A 13,579-nucleotide genomic window follows, 5' to 3' on the forward strand; every position below is an offset into this window, starting at 1 on the left:
GAAATAATTTCATTATCAGCTACACCAGAACACCCGCAAGGAACACGCGTGCGATCATTTCGCCTGCAAATCTCGACTATTGCGGGTGTCCTGAAAAGCTGACTGGCTGGGTGTGTTTCGAGGACTGGCTTGAGAAGCCTCGTCTGAGACAGCTCAGAAGCGAGATTGGGGATGTTTTTTCTGTCCTATTTCGTAGGAGGTTCAGGTCAGCAGTTTTCCTCACATGGCTTCAGGGATTCAGTTGTGCATCTGATATCTCAGGCTCATTTTTAATTGGTTGTTTGTAATGTCACCAAGGTGCTAAATAACTTTATGTGACGTGCCTTAGGTTATCTTCTCTGGGATGATTTTATTTCCAGAGGAATACAACGTTGCTTAAGTTTTTGTATCTACAAGTGAGAATTACCGGTGCACATTTGAAAGGCAACTTTTGACCTGCCTGTCTAGTTCTCACCTAGTCATGGGGGTAGTTTGAGGGGAGGCAATATTTAATTTGGGCACATATTTCTTAGATATATATTCATTATTGATATCCCCCCCCCAAAAAAAAAAAAAAAAAAAGAACCAGACTGGATAGGAAGCCAGTATCCATCGCATACAGTTCAAGCTCCTATTACTGACCTACAAGTAGGTTCATTCTGCCACCCCTCAATATCTCTCCTCGCTTCTCTCTCCTTCTCTGCATTCCTCAGTGAAGTCACTGTTAACGTTGCCCTTTCTCCTCCACTGCCAATTCCAGACATCGTTCCTTTCATCTAGCTGCCCCTATGCCTGGAATAAATTACCCGAGTTTGTCCATCAAGCCCCTTCCCTTGTTTAAAAGCAGACTGAAAACCCACCTTTTGATGTAGCTTTCAATCCTTAACCCTACTCCTCTGCCCTCCAACCCAGCCAGCTGATTAACAGTTCCCCTTAACTGTATCCATGACATCATGCTTGTGTTGTCTGTTTAGATTGTAAGCTCCTTTGAGCAGGGACTGTCTCCTTCGTGACTCTGTACAGCGCTGCGTGCGTCTGGTAGCGCTATAGAAATAATTCAATGTAGTAGTGTGTAGAGTTTGAGTCTTTGGGAAGCAGAGCTGAGATTGTGATATCATAATGCCTCATTCCACCAATAAGAGCCAACCTCATCAGTGATGTCACAATGGCTTAATTGTCCTAAACTCCCCTCTGTCCTCCAACCCAGCCAGCAGATTAACCATTTCCTTTCACTAAAATGTAATTCTATCCCTCCTTACTCTTCTCTTCTATATATAAGTTCATGTAAACCTTTTTTTTCCTTCTCTTCCTTTATTTTAAGTTCTTGTAAACTGTGCCGAGCTCCACAACATCCGTGGAGATGATGCGGTATATAAACTTAAGGTTTAGTTTAGTTTAACTGAATCATGACATCCTCTTTGTCTGTCTTCTTGTCTGTTTAGATTGTAAGCTCTTTTGAACAGGGACTGTTTTCTTACTCTTTGTGACTCTGTACAGTGCTGTAGAAATAATTAATAGGAGTAGGAGTAAAAAAAAGTCCTCATATCAGTCAGGGAGTTATAGGAAAGATTAAGGGAGTAATTTCAGCCTCTAAAATGAAGAAAAATAAAAATTGTGGCTTCACTAAATGCCTAATAAGTCTGGCTAGGTAAAACAGGAGAAGTTCGCAGGGACATGTCGCTACTTCCATGTCAAAGTTGCAAAGTTGCTATTTTCCACATTAAAGCTGCCGAGGCCATGCCATTCGTTTTTTCTAAAATACCGCTGGAATTGAGCACGCCTCAACTTGGACACCTCGATTCTGATCCCTACGTTCTATGCAGAATAGGCCTTCATGTGAATTAGTGAACAGGAACCGCACGAAGTGCTCAGTGGTGTCAGTGTAATAGTGCAAGGGATTGTTAGCCCTCACGGTGGCAAAATGTGCATGAATGGCTGGGGACGCAGGAAAGTTATCAGCGAACTCAGTATGAGCAAACTACGTGGCACGGATGTGCATCAGAGCCAGGAGCCGAAGTAGCGGCAAAGGTGTAATAGTGCAAGGCAGTGTCAAAGCAGAGTGTGACACAATTGTGCACCTGTGGCATGAGATACTGTGAGAGTTTCACTGATCTCAGTGCAATCGTGTGAGGCCGTGTTAGTACAATGTGCTTCAGTAACTGGGGACACTCAAGGGATCTCAGGGTAATCGTGCGAGGCAGTGTCGGCGCATTCTCCATAGGAAGGAATTTTAGTCATATATCTCGCTTAGGATGTGATTGTTTCACTAAATGACTAAAGGGCTTCTGGAGATGGAAGCACCCGATTTGCCTGAGTATCCCCAGACGAGCTGGAGGCACGGTGATAAAGAAACCGCCAATTCATTAGGATAAATGGTGCTGACAGCTTTGGGGAAGCCATTTCTTGGGAGTGATGGTTTCATTTGTTTGGCTGGGCTTAAATACAGACAGTCGGTAAGAGGAAGAGTGTAGGCAATTATCCCAGCTCTCATCACAGGAGACAAAAGAAGAAAAATAAGGCCAGGAAATAAATCCTCAGGTCCAGGGAGCAGCCAGCCTTGTGTGCAGAACTGCCAGAATGGGAAAGCGATCTGTGGAAAGACCCCCATGACGAGGGGGTGCTGAGACGTTCTCAGGTCAACCAACTTCCTCAGTTCTGAGCGTTATTTTTCCACTGTAGCTGAGAAGAGGGTTATTTTATTTTGCAAAGTGCCAATTTGCTATGTTTTTAACAGGGTTTCAGATTATTGCTTGAACCATGTCAATGAAAAGTGTACTTTAAAGAAATAAAGGAAAAAACAAATCATAACCTGTAACCCGTTCTGAGCTCTTTGGGAACGACGGGAAATTTCATGGTGACACCAGGAAGTATTTCTTTATCGAAAGGGTGGTTGATCATTGGAATGATCTTCCACTGCAGGTAATTGAGGCCAGCAGCGTGCCAGATTTTAAGAGAAAATGGGATAGGCGTGTGGGATCTCTTAGTGGAAGAAGTTAGGAGGGTGGGTCATTAGAGTGGGCAGACTTGATGGGCCGTGGCCCTTTTCTGCCGTCATTTTCTATGTTTCTAAATGAAAGAAAGAAAGAAAATAAGGTGATACTTTATTTATTGGCCTAACTCAATGCATTTTATGATGAGCTTTCAAAGGTCACCCTTCTTCTTCAGCTCAGAAAAAAGCAAATGTTGACAGATATCAGTATATACAGTGGAACCTTGGTTTACGAGCATAATTTGTTCCAGAAGCATGCTCGTAAACCAAATTGCTCTTATATCAAAGCAAGTTTCCCCATAGGAAGTAAGGGAAACTCGCTTGATTTGTTCCCACCCCACCCCCTCACCGGCCACCGGCACTGCTCCACCCCCCCCCCCCCCCCCCCCCGATAACTGGCATCGCTCCCCCTCCCCCGCTCACAAACACAACACCCCCCCCCTGCGTGAACCAGCATCCCCCGCCCGCCCACCCAAACAGAAGCCTTACCCCATCTGGCACCAGCACACAGCCCCAGGACGTGCCAATGCCAGTGAACAAAGATCCTTCCTCTTGCCTGGGCCTTGAGCATGCTCAAGGCCTTCTGGCTCTCGCTCTCTCCAGGATTAAGAACATAAGAATTGCCGCTGCTGGGTCAGACCAGTGATCCATCATACCCTGCAGTCAGCTCTCGTTGCGGCCCTCTGGTCAAAGACCAGTGCCTTAACTGAGACTAGCCCTACCTGTGTACGTTCCGGTTCAGCAGGAACTTGTCTAACTTCATCTTGAATCCCTGGAGGGTGTTTCCCCCTATGACAGACTCCGGCAGAGCATTCCAGTTTTCTACCACTCTCTGGGTGAAGAACTTCCCATTTTGTAGCTGAACATCGGGTTCTTTTTCCCTACATGCATGACCTTGCATTTCTCTATGTTAAAACTCATCTGCCACTTTTTTTGCCCACTCTTCCAGTTTCATTCTGGAACTGTATAGCTTGACATCTGTGTCTACACTCCCATCCTATGTGCTCCTCTCTCTCAACAACCTCCTATTTCAGGTTCTCCTTCTTCCTTGGCATACAAAAGAGAGCTAACTATTCACTAATCCACAGTCTAAAGGTTGCTTAAGCATGCAAGGCTCCTCCTAACTCAGATATAAGGAAGAAATCAGAAATATGAGACTGCTAAAATCACTGGCGAGTCAATTAAGTACCACATTCCCTACCACCAGGAAGAGCAGAAGCTAGGAAGATCGAATGTACCAGTCACACTGCCTGGGTAGGGCACCAGAAAACTCCTCCAGGTGTTTAAGATGTACACTTCCACCCAGATGCATATTTGAGAGAGAAAACAGCCAAAACATCCCATAAAGTTTCTTTCACTGAAGAAGAACCCGGGGGGTAACTGACTCACCAAATGTATAAGACTATAACATAAGAACATAAGAATTGCCATACTGGGACAGACTGAAGGACATCAAGTCCAGTCTCCTGTTTCCAACAGTGGCCAACCCAGGTCCCAAATACCTGGCAGAAACCCAAAGAGTAGCAACATTCCAGAGCTGAGATTGTGATGTCATAATGCCTCATTCCACCAATGCCTAAGAGCCAACCTCAGCAGTGATGTCACAATGGCTTGATTAGATGGAACCTAGGACAATACCAGGTGGACTTCACAGTCTACGACCCAGAAATATCAAAGAAGAGACAAGTTAATCTAATCATGTATTTTTAATGGACATGACTAATGGGCAGACTGGATGGACCGTTCAGGTCTTTTTCTGCCGTCATTTACTATGTCACTATGTTACCTGGCAGAAGCCCAAAGAGTAGCAACATTCCAGAACTGAGATTGTGATGTCATAATGCCTCATCCCACCAATGCCTAAGAGCCTACCTCATCAGTGATGTCACAATGGCACCATTGTCCTATTCTTGGCTCACATAAGAACATAAGAATTGCCATACTGGGACAGACTGAAGGTCCATCAAGCCCAGTGTCCTGTTTCCAACACTGACCAAGACCAACCCAGGTTGCAAGTACCTAGCTAAATCCCAAGTAGTAAAATAGATTTTATGCTGCTTATAGAAAACATGTTATGTGAATTGCATCTTGCTGGCTGCATTTCTTCTTAAAGCTAATGGCTGTATGAGATTACTCCCTTTTGGATATAAAGTAGTGTTTTTTTCTGGGCATGGCTTGTGTTCTACCAGTCTGGCATCGATTTTCTTCTACTCAAAGCGATTTAGCTGGCCGCTGATCAGTTAAATCATTTGGTCAGGTCTAGCTACTAATTTTCAGTGGTCCTTAACCTGTAAGTTAGGTGCCATCGACTCGGGCTCGAGCCCTGGTGACTTGATGAATTTGAGGTTAGCGCCTAACTCAAAGCCGGTTATGTCCGGAGCATTGAAGTGCAGATATTCAGCCAGGTTTAATGCATAAAAGTCCATCCTATCTCTCTGCCCTAACCCATGGCCAGCTTAAGCATCTTTGTGTTAGCTGGTCCCAAATTATCTGGATATTAAAGCTGAAACCCAGACAGGAGCTAGCTTTGAATATCCAGGAAGAACTTCATCAGGGGTAAGCAAAACGCTCCCCGCTATTGGCTGCATATTGACCTCAAAGTGTTTTGGAAACCGGTTTTATGCTTTCCTCAATTATCTCAGCCAGATGTAAACTTTCTTCTTCTGGTAAGTTTTCAATATTTCATGATCTCAGACAATTACTGGATTATTTGAAAATTAAGCAGAATAATAAAAATAATAATAATAATAATTTTATTCCTATGTACCGCCATCCCAAAAAAGTTCTAGGCGGTTCACAACAAGGTGAGCTAATACATGGGATACAGATAAAATACAAATTAGAATAATGGACTTAAAAACAGATAAAGACAGAAAGCATTTACAATTTAATGCAGAAAATACCGGCCTGGCAGGGAAAGAAGTAATACATAGAAGAGATCAAATACATCAAGTTGATGATAAGGAACTTGATTGAAAAAATGAAGCAGAATGCATTCAGATACCAAATTTTCTAAAATCAAGATAGGAAGAGACCCTCCAATATTTTTCCAAGCCATACATTCAATTTAGCAGCTTGAAATGAGAGGGTTCTCTCAAGGAACTTCTTATAACAACAGGATTTTATGGAGGGATATGAAAACAAGTGACCACATCTTCACCATCCCCAGAATCTCTCTCCTTGAAATAATTTGACGGAGTACTTAACAGCTGCTGCTTGAAAACCTTCGGTGGTGAGACGACTGGTTCTGCATTAAGGGAAAGGGAATGGGGACTTGTATACCTTCTTTTTGTGGCATTCAAGGCAAAGGGCACCGGAGGATTAAGTGACTTGCCCAGGGTCACAAGGAGAAGCACTGGGATGCTGCATTTTATTTCTTTCTGAAATGTATTTTGACTTTGTTTCTCCCTTTAGATCAGGGGTGTCAAAGTCCCTCCTCGAGGGCCGCAATCCAGTCAGGTTTTCAGGATTTCCCCAATGAATATGCATGAGATCTATTAGCATACAATGAAAGCAGTGCATGCAAATAGATCTCGTTGGGGGAATCCTGAAAACCCGACTGGATTGCGGCCCTCGAGGAGGGACTTTGACACCCCTACTTTAGATAAACACCGTATATTGATAGGCTGAACTTTAATGTTTTGGCAGCTTCAGCAGCCTAGCTCATGCCCTGTACTATATGTTGGACAGACAATGGCAAATCATTCCTGTATCACGCCAAGAAGACCACGAGGGGAGCGGGGCCCTCGGTATGTGGTTGCCAGGAGTCAGTTTGACTTGAGGGCACACCCGGACCTGGAACATTTGCAGCCTCCAGGAGACAGGAAGAGAGTCCCTGTCATTCCCCTTCACTGACACCTAGTGGTCAGATCTAGCACCTTTCCGCAGAGGGCCTGAAAAGGCACCTGGCTGGGGGGACCTGCGTCAGAGGCCAAGGCAGAAAGATTGCGGTAGAGCCGGCTCGGTGTGCAATTGTACTGCAAATCGAGCAATCCCAAAATACCACAGCATACTAAAAGCAATAAGCATGGAAATTACTGCCACATTAAAATCACAGCAGTACTTCAGAGCTCATTGCTAAATGTCATCATTCTTGTCAGTGTCTGAGTGGTGATTGGCTCAGGTCCTGTCAGGAAGAATGATAGTTAAAAAAACAACATAAAAACATGAGCTGTGGGCAAAAAAGTATGCAGTTAGCACCCCCGGAACATATATCCCTCCATCCTGAATCTAACCCCCCCACCCCCACCTAAATATCCCCTTCTATCGAGACTGACCCCTCCAAAACACCTCAGGTGTTTAAAGGCACTTACCCTCTTGCCCTGACTTGAAATGACTTTTTTTTAATGCCCTTTTGTCTAATGGAATTCCCCATCCCCTGACTCTTTGCCCAGCCTGCCAGGCCTCGTCCGTTATATTAGGTGGGAGAGATGCCCGCTCATCTTCAAAAATAATGGTGCCTGTCTTTGCCCAGCCTGCCAGACCCCGTCCCTTTTATTAGGTGGGAGACATGCCCGCTCATCTTTAAAAATACTGGTGCCTGGCCCTTGCAATGCCTTATTTAAGCTACAGTGTTTGGGAGGGATGTTTAATGTTGGGGGGGGGAACAGGTGGGGTGGAGAAAGGAAGGGAGAGTCACTTGAATAAAAGAAATTTTTTAAAATTTAGGGACATGGCATAGGGTCAGGGGGACTGTTAGGGAGTATGAGGGGTTGAGGGTTGGGAGTTGAGGTCCACTTTGAAGTTTGATGCTTGAACGTACGAGGGTAGTTAGTGGGGGTAGGGGGTCTGATTCAGAAGTAGGGTCTTCAGACTGGGGGAATCTCCCTAACATGCTGTAGACACCAGCACACAGGTCTGAGGCTTCTCTGTGTTGCTGCGGATTTCCTAATCATCTCGTTAACTTGTATTTATTGAATGCGCCGTGCACCGATGTCTATCACGTGAGTTAATTTGAGCCGAGAGTCCCTTTCTGCATCTTGCAGCCCATAATGAGCGCATAGACCATTCATTAAGCCTGCGCTGCGGCCTGTGGTACCTTTCTGCCCCAGCCCCTCAGTGATGAGTGGGGTGGGTGGAAGCTAAGACAGGGGGAAATAATCCCCAGGACTTGCAAATGCTCATAACATTGCTGCCTGGTAGAGACAATTTCGGACTGAGCTGAACATTAGAAGTGTCTCCCCCCCCACCCCACAGTGTCCGGAGTGATCAGCAGCTCTTTGGCGGGCTTCAATGACATTTTCCCATCACAGGGACTCTGCTTGTTTAAAGTGATAACATGGTCCCAGTGCCGGATTTAGACTTGTTGAGGCCCTAAGAGGTATAAAGCATGAAGGCCCCTTGTTAATATACCCTAGAAACAAATATGCAAATGGAATTGTTAAAATAATTTTAGCTTACATTGATATGTTGCATCCTATGTACTGACAAAATATACCTTTACTGTAACCCACTTGTATCCCATGTACTGACTAAACGTATCTTTATTGTAAACCGTTTCTATCCCATGTACTGGCAAATGTATCTTTATTGTAAACCTCTTCGAACTTCACGGTATAGCAGTATATAAGAAATAAATTATTATTATTATTATTATGTATATATACAGTATATAATGCTGGCAAAGGGCTTCGTTTCGAAAGCCGCACAGCAAACATCCCGACGTCTATTAATTCACTATGGATGTCGGAGCGCTTACCGCAGCATTAGCTGCTAGGGGAGGGGGCAGGAATTAGTAATTGGGATCATTTTATTACTACACATAATAATGAACTTTTTTGCAAAATCAGAAAACGGATAAGCCTGAAAACAGAAAAAGTATGCTTTAAATATTACCTAAATTCATGACATAAGAAGCCATTTTAAAAGTACAGATGAAAGCAATTCCACCTCTCAAACATTTAAAATAAGTTTGAAAAAAGGTCACATTAAATTTTCAGAGACTCCCTCCCCCTCCCCAATTTAAAAAAAAAAAAACAATTCTGAACTTTTGTGAGACCCTCAGCTGGAGCTTATTTCGTTTACAGGTAAATCCGGCCCTGCCTGGGCCACAAGCCACATCTTGGCCAGGCAGCGGCCTGCACTCTCCAGTGGCATCTTATTAAGCCCTGGCTGAGCTCCACCTGGGCTCTCAAGATGGCTCGTGGCATGTCAGACAGCATTAGGCAGAAAGAAGAGCAGAAGGGGACAGCAGAGAAATTGGAAAAAGAAGGCCAAGGAAAAATATTGTGCTTTCTCCTGCAGCGGAGCAAATGAAACTCATCTTATTCAGCGTTGGAGATTAGGAGAGGGACCCCCTTTATAACCTCCCAGCTAATGCACAGAGGGGAGAACGTGGTGGTGGTGGTGGGGGGGGTGTTAAAACTAGCCAGAGTTTCAAGCACAAGATTCCTGCACAAAGGAGTCTCAATAGCGCATAGGCTCGTTTACAGAAATGCCCCTCCCTTAGGGCTTTGAAGATGAGAGGTTGAGATATTTGGTGCATCCTTTGCAGGTATGTGTCCCTCCCCGAGTGGAGTAAAAGCCCTTTTCAAAAATTCCTAAGCAGTGTACAATATTAAAGGAAGGGGAACGTAGAAACAAACTGTATATATCAAAATCAGACCAGACTCGACTAAACATGAGGGAAAATAGGGGAGAACTACAAAATATTTAGGACAGGAAAGAATTATGGTCTAAGGGATAAGACAATGGAAGAATAAAGAGAAAAGGTTTTCAAATGCGTCTAGTAATAGTCCATAGTAACATAGTAGATGACGGCAGTTAACGACCCAAATGGTCCATCTAGTCTGCCCAACCTGATTCAATTTAAATTTTTAAATTTTTTTTCTTAGCTATTTCTGGGCAAGAATCCAAAGCTTTACCCGGTACTGTGCCTGGGTTCCTACTGCCGAAATCTCCATTAACACCTACTCCAGCCCATCTACACCCTCCCAAACATTGAAGCCCTCCCCAGCCCATCCTCCACCAAACGGCCATACACAGACACAGACCGTGCAAGTCTGCCCAGTAACTGGCCTTAGTTCAATATTTAATATTATTTTCTGATTCTAAATCTTCTGTGTTCATCCCACGCTTCTTTGAACTCAGTCACAGTTTTACTCTCCACCACCTCTCTCGGGAGCGCATTCCAGGCATCCACTACCCTCTCCGTAAAGTAGAATTTCCTAACATTGCCCCTGAATCTACCACCCCTCAACCTCAAATTATGTCCTCTGGTTTTACCATTTTCCTTTCTCTGGAAAATATTTTGTTCTACGTTAATACCCTTTAAGTATTTGAACGTCTGAATCATATCTCCCCTATCTCTCCTTTCCTCTAGGGTATACATATTCAGGGCTTCCAGTCTACATAGTAACATAGTAGATGACGGCAGATAAAGACCCGAATGGTCCATCCAGTCTGCCCAACCTGATTCAATTTAAATTATTATTATTTTTTTTTTTTTCTTCTTAGCTATTTCTGGGCGAGAATCCAAAGCTTTACCCGGTACTGTGCTTGGGTTTCAACTGCCGAAATCTCTGTTAAGACTTACTCCAGCCCATCTACACCCTCCCAGCCATTGAAGTCCTCCCCTGCCCATCCTCCTCCAAACGGCCATGCACAGACACAGACCGTGCAAGTCTGCCCAGTAACTGGCCTTAGTTCAATATTTAATATTATTTTCTGATTCTAAATCTTCTGTGTTCATCCCACGCTTCTTTGAACTCAGTCACAGTTTTACTCTCCACCACCTCTCTCGGGAGCGCATTCCAGGCATCCACTACCCTCTCCGTAAAGTAGAATTTCCTAACATTGCCCCTGAATCTACCACCCCTCAACCTCAAATTATGTCCTCTGGTTTTACCATTTTCCTTTCTCTGGAACAGATTTTGTTCTGCGTTAATAGTCCAATAGTCTAGTAAGGTGCAGAAAGATGAGTGCTCTCTTTAATGCCTGAATCTCTGGCCTGTGATCATCAGGAATACTTCAACCTGCTTTTTGCTATATAAGAGACCTCTGTTTTAGAAGAAAATTCTCTCCAGGAAGCCGTAAAATATGAAAACTCAAAGTGACCCCACTACCTGAGCTAATTTAGGCCTTGCGGTGGGCACTGGCCTGACTGGCTTCCCTGTTGCTATGGTAATCCAACATGGCCGTGCCCTACATCTCCAGACTCCTGCGATATGACCTTCAAAATGGCTGAGAGGAGTTTTCCTTTTCATTTGCTTGCTTTAATCTTTTTTAGACACTTGTATATCAAAAATAAAGAAACTTGAAACTTCCCTGTAAGAGATTGAACTGGAAAAACAAATGAATGCATTCCAAAACTGTCTGTCATTGTTAGCTAATACTGTAGCCTGCACTAAGTACATTTTTATGAAACAAACAGTCCGTTTATGTGAAAACTTTTTTTAAGAGAAGAGGTTTTATGTTATTAGAGAAAGCTAGCAATGAGATTTTTATTTCTCAGATGTGCATAATGTTGTATATACAATATTTAACCCTGAAAAAAGCCCATTTTAAAGGGTAAAACGAGCCCTGTTGGCTAATGGAAAGATAGGTGCACTTTTTACAAATATAAAAATAATTTTTTAAAAAATACATAAATTTGTTTGGATAATAAGTTTGTTCAAGATGAGAAAATATGCAAATATAATTCAGCACAGATTTGTTTGAATCAGCAGTTTATGAAAGATAAATTAATACTGTAAATACATTTAGAAGGTTCTAGAACCTATGACTGAAACGGAATGATAGAACTGACAGACGAGCACTGTGAAAAGGTCTGTAGCTCAGTTTTCTGAGGTCCTTTGCCTCGTATGGTCCCTCTTTTACTAAGCCGTGGTGGAGTTTCCTACCGCGGCCCATGGCGCTAAATGCCCCGACGCTGCTCCGACGCTCATAGAATTCTGTGAGCATTGGAGCATTTAGCGCTCCAGGTTACACTAGAAACCTCTACCACAGTTTCGTAAAAAGGGGGATAATAATTACGAGGGATCTTCCAAAAAGTTGCCGCACTTATATTTTTTAAACGCTATTTATTAAATATCTCAAAAGCAAATTACATCACCACCTGCAAGGTGAGTCGGCTTGCCTGACAAGAGTAGTCACATGACATTCTATGACCCGCTCTCTATTCTAGTGTGTGTGTGTTTGAATAGCAGGTTGTGTATGGGCAATGTGAACCCTGGAGTAACAGTAGAAAATGTATCCGTGGAAAGGGTGGAAGGTGTATGGCATGGACTCCCTGCAAGACATCAAAAGTGGCGTGAAGACTCCACAGCGCAAAAAGACACTACGCCAGTGTGAGAGGGGCAAGGCAGTATTTTTCTCTGACACCGAGACAGAAACCGTGCTAGTTGTCTCTTTCTCAGAACTCTCAAACTTGATTTTGGGATGATTTCTCTATTTTTACACCTTTCGGGCTTCAGCAAAGTAATTCTTCACAACCATCACATTTTTGACATCTTCTCTCCCTGAATGCAGGACTGCTCTTGTTTGCAGATTGCTGCTGAGCTGCTGATGTCACCTGCCATGCAGTTTAGGAGAAGTGAGGCGGGGATAGGCTTGTTTGGCTGCTTGTCAAAACGTTTCAACATTACTGGGGAAGCGACTTGCACTTCTTCTGCCATCCCAAAGTGACTCTTCTGTGTCTGACACCATAGGCCACAGCGGTGCAAAAACATTCATGACATTTGACTATTAGTTTTAAAATAAAGTTTCTACGGTGAATTTTCTATGTGCTCTAAGAGTGACACACTTGCAATACATATTTTTTTTAAAAAAACCAACAACTTCTCATTGGTGTTGGATATGCTCTTTCCATATCTTAATTGCTGATATTTTTGGCTGATCCTAAGACCAGGTACTGCCTAACTTTCCCATATGGAAAGATAAGACATGCCCATTTCACAGTGTTGCATCAGTCACCATGCTGAGATGAAGGAAGCAGCTCTGGTATCGGTATGACAACCCCCCCGCCCCCCCAATACAATAATATAAAAATTGGAGTCCATTGACAAATTTTGTTAATGATGATTAGCTGGTTTATTCTCCTGATTTCTTATTTGATTTACACATCCAGGGAGGGTGGGTGGGTGGGTGGATGGGTATTACATTTTGATGTTTTCATTGATCAATAAGTTCAATATGATTTTTACTAAGGGCTCCTTTTACTAAGGTGCGCTAGCGTTTTTAGCGCGTGCTAACCCCGTGCTACGTGGCTAGAACTAACGCCAGCTCAATGCCCTAACGCACCTTAGTAAAAGGAGCTCTATATGTCTGAAATGATGCATTTGGTTCTTATTCTTGTATTGGGGTGGGAGGGAGCGGGAAAAGTTTTGGAAGTATTTCTATGACTGATGTAAATGCAATTTTGAAATTAATTATATGTAAATATACATTTTAATGCATTGTTTTTGAATGAAAAATTAATAGAGTAAAACATAAAAATAAAAATTGAAAGAGGCAAGCCACCGAACATAGACAGCAGTGAAGGGAGGGGACTTGTGTTGTTAGAATTCCTGTGAGTGTCAGAACTGTTACTGCCATGGCCGGCGCTAAAACCCTTCCTACGGTTTTGTCAAAAAAGTGTGTGTGTGTGTGTATGTGTGTGTGAGGGGGTTGTTA

General features: G+C 43.4%; 1 protein-coding gene across 1 annotated transcript in view; it reads right to left on the bottom strand.

Moving 5' to 3' along the window:
• Positions 1-13,579, bottom strand: part of NRXN3 (neurexin 3) — a 1,772,673-nt gene that overhangs the window by 1,435,961 nt on the left and 323,133 nt on the right. The gene's annotated exons all lie outside the window — the stretch shown is intronic.

This window comes from Geotrypetes seraphini, chromosome 7 (assembly GCF_902459505.1).
Source record: "Geotrypetes seraphini chromosome 7, aGeoSer1.1, whole genome shotgun sequence".
Taxonomy (NCBI): domain Eukaryota; kingdom Metazoa; phylum Chordata; class Amphibia; order Gymnophiona; family Dermophiidae; genus Geotrypetes; species Geotrypetes seraphini.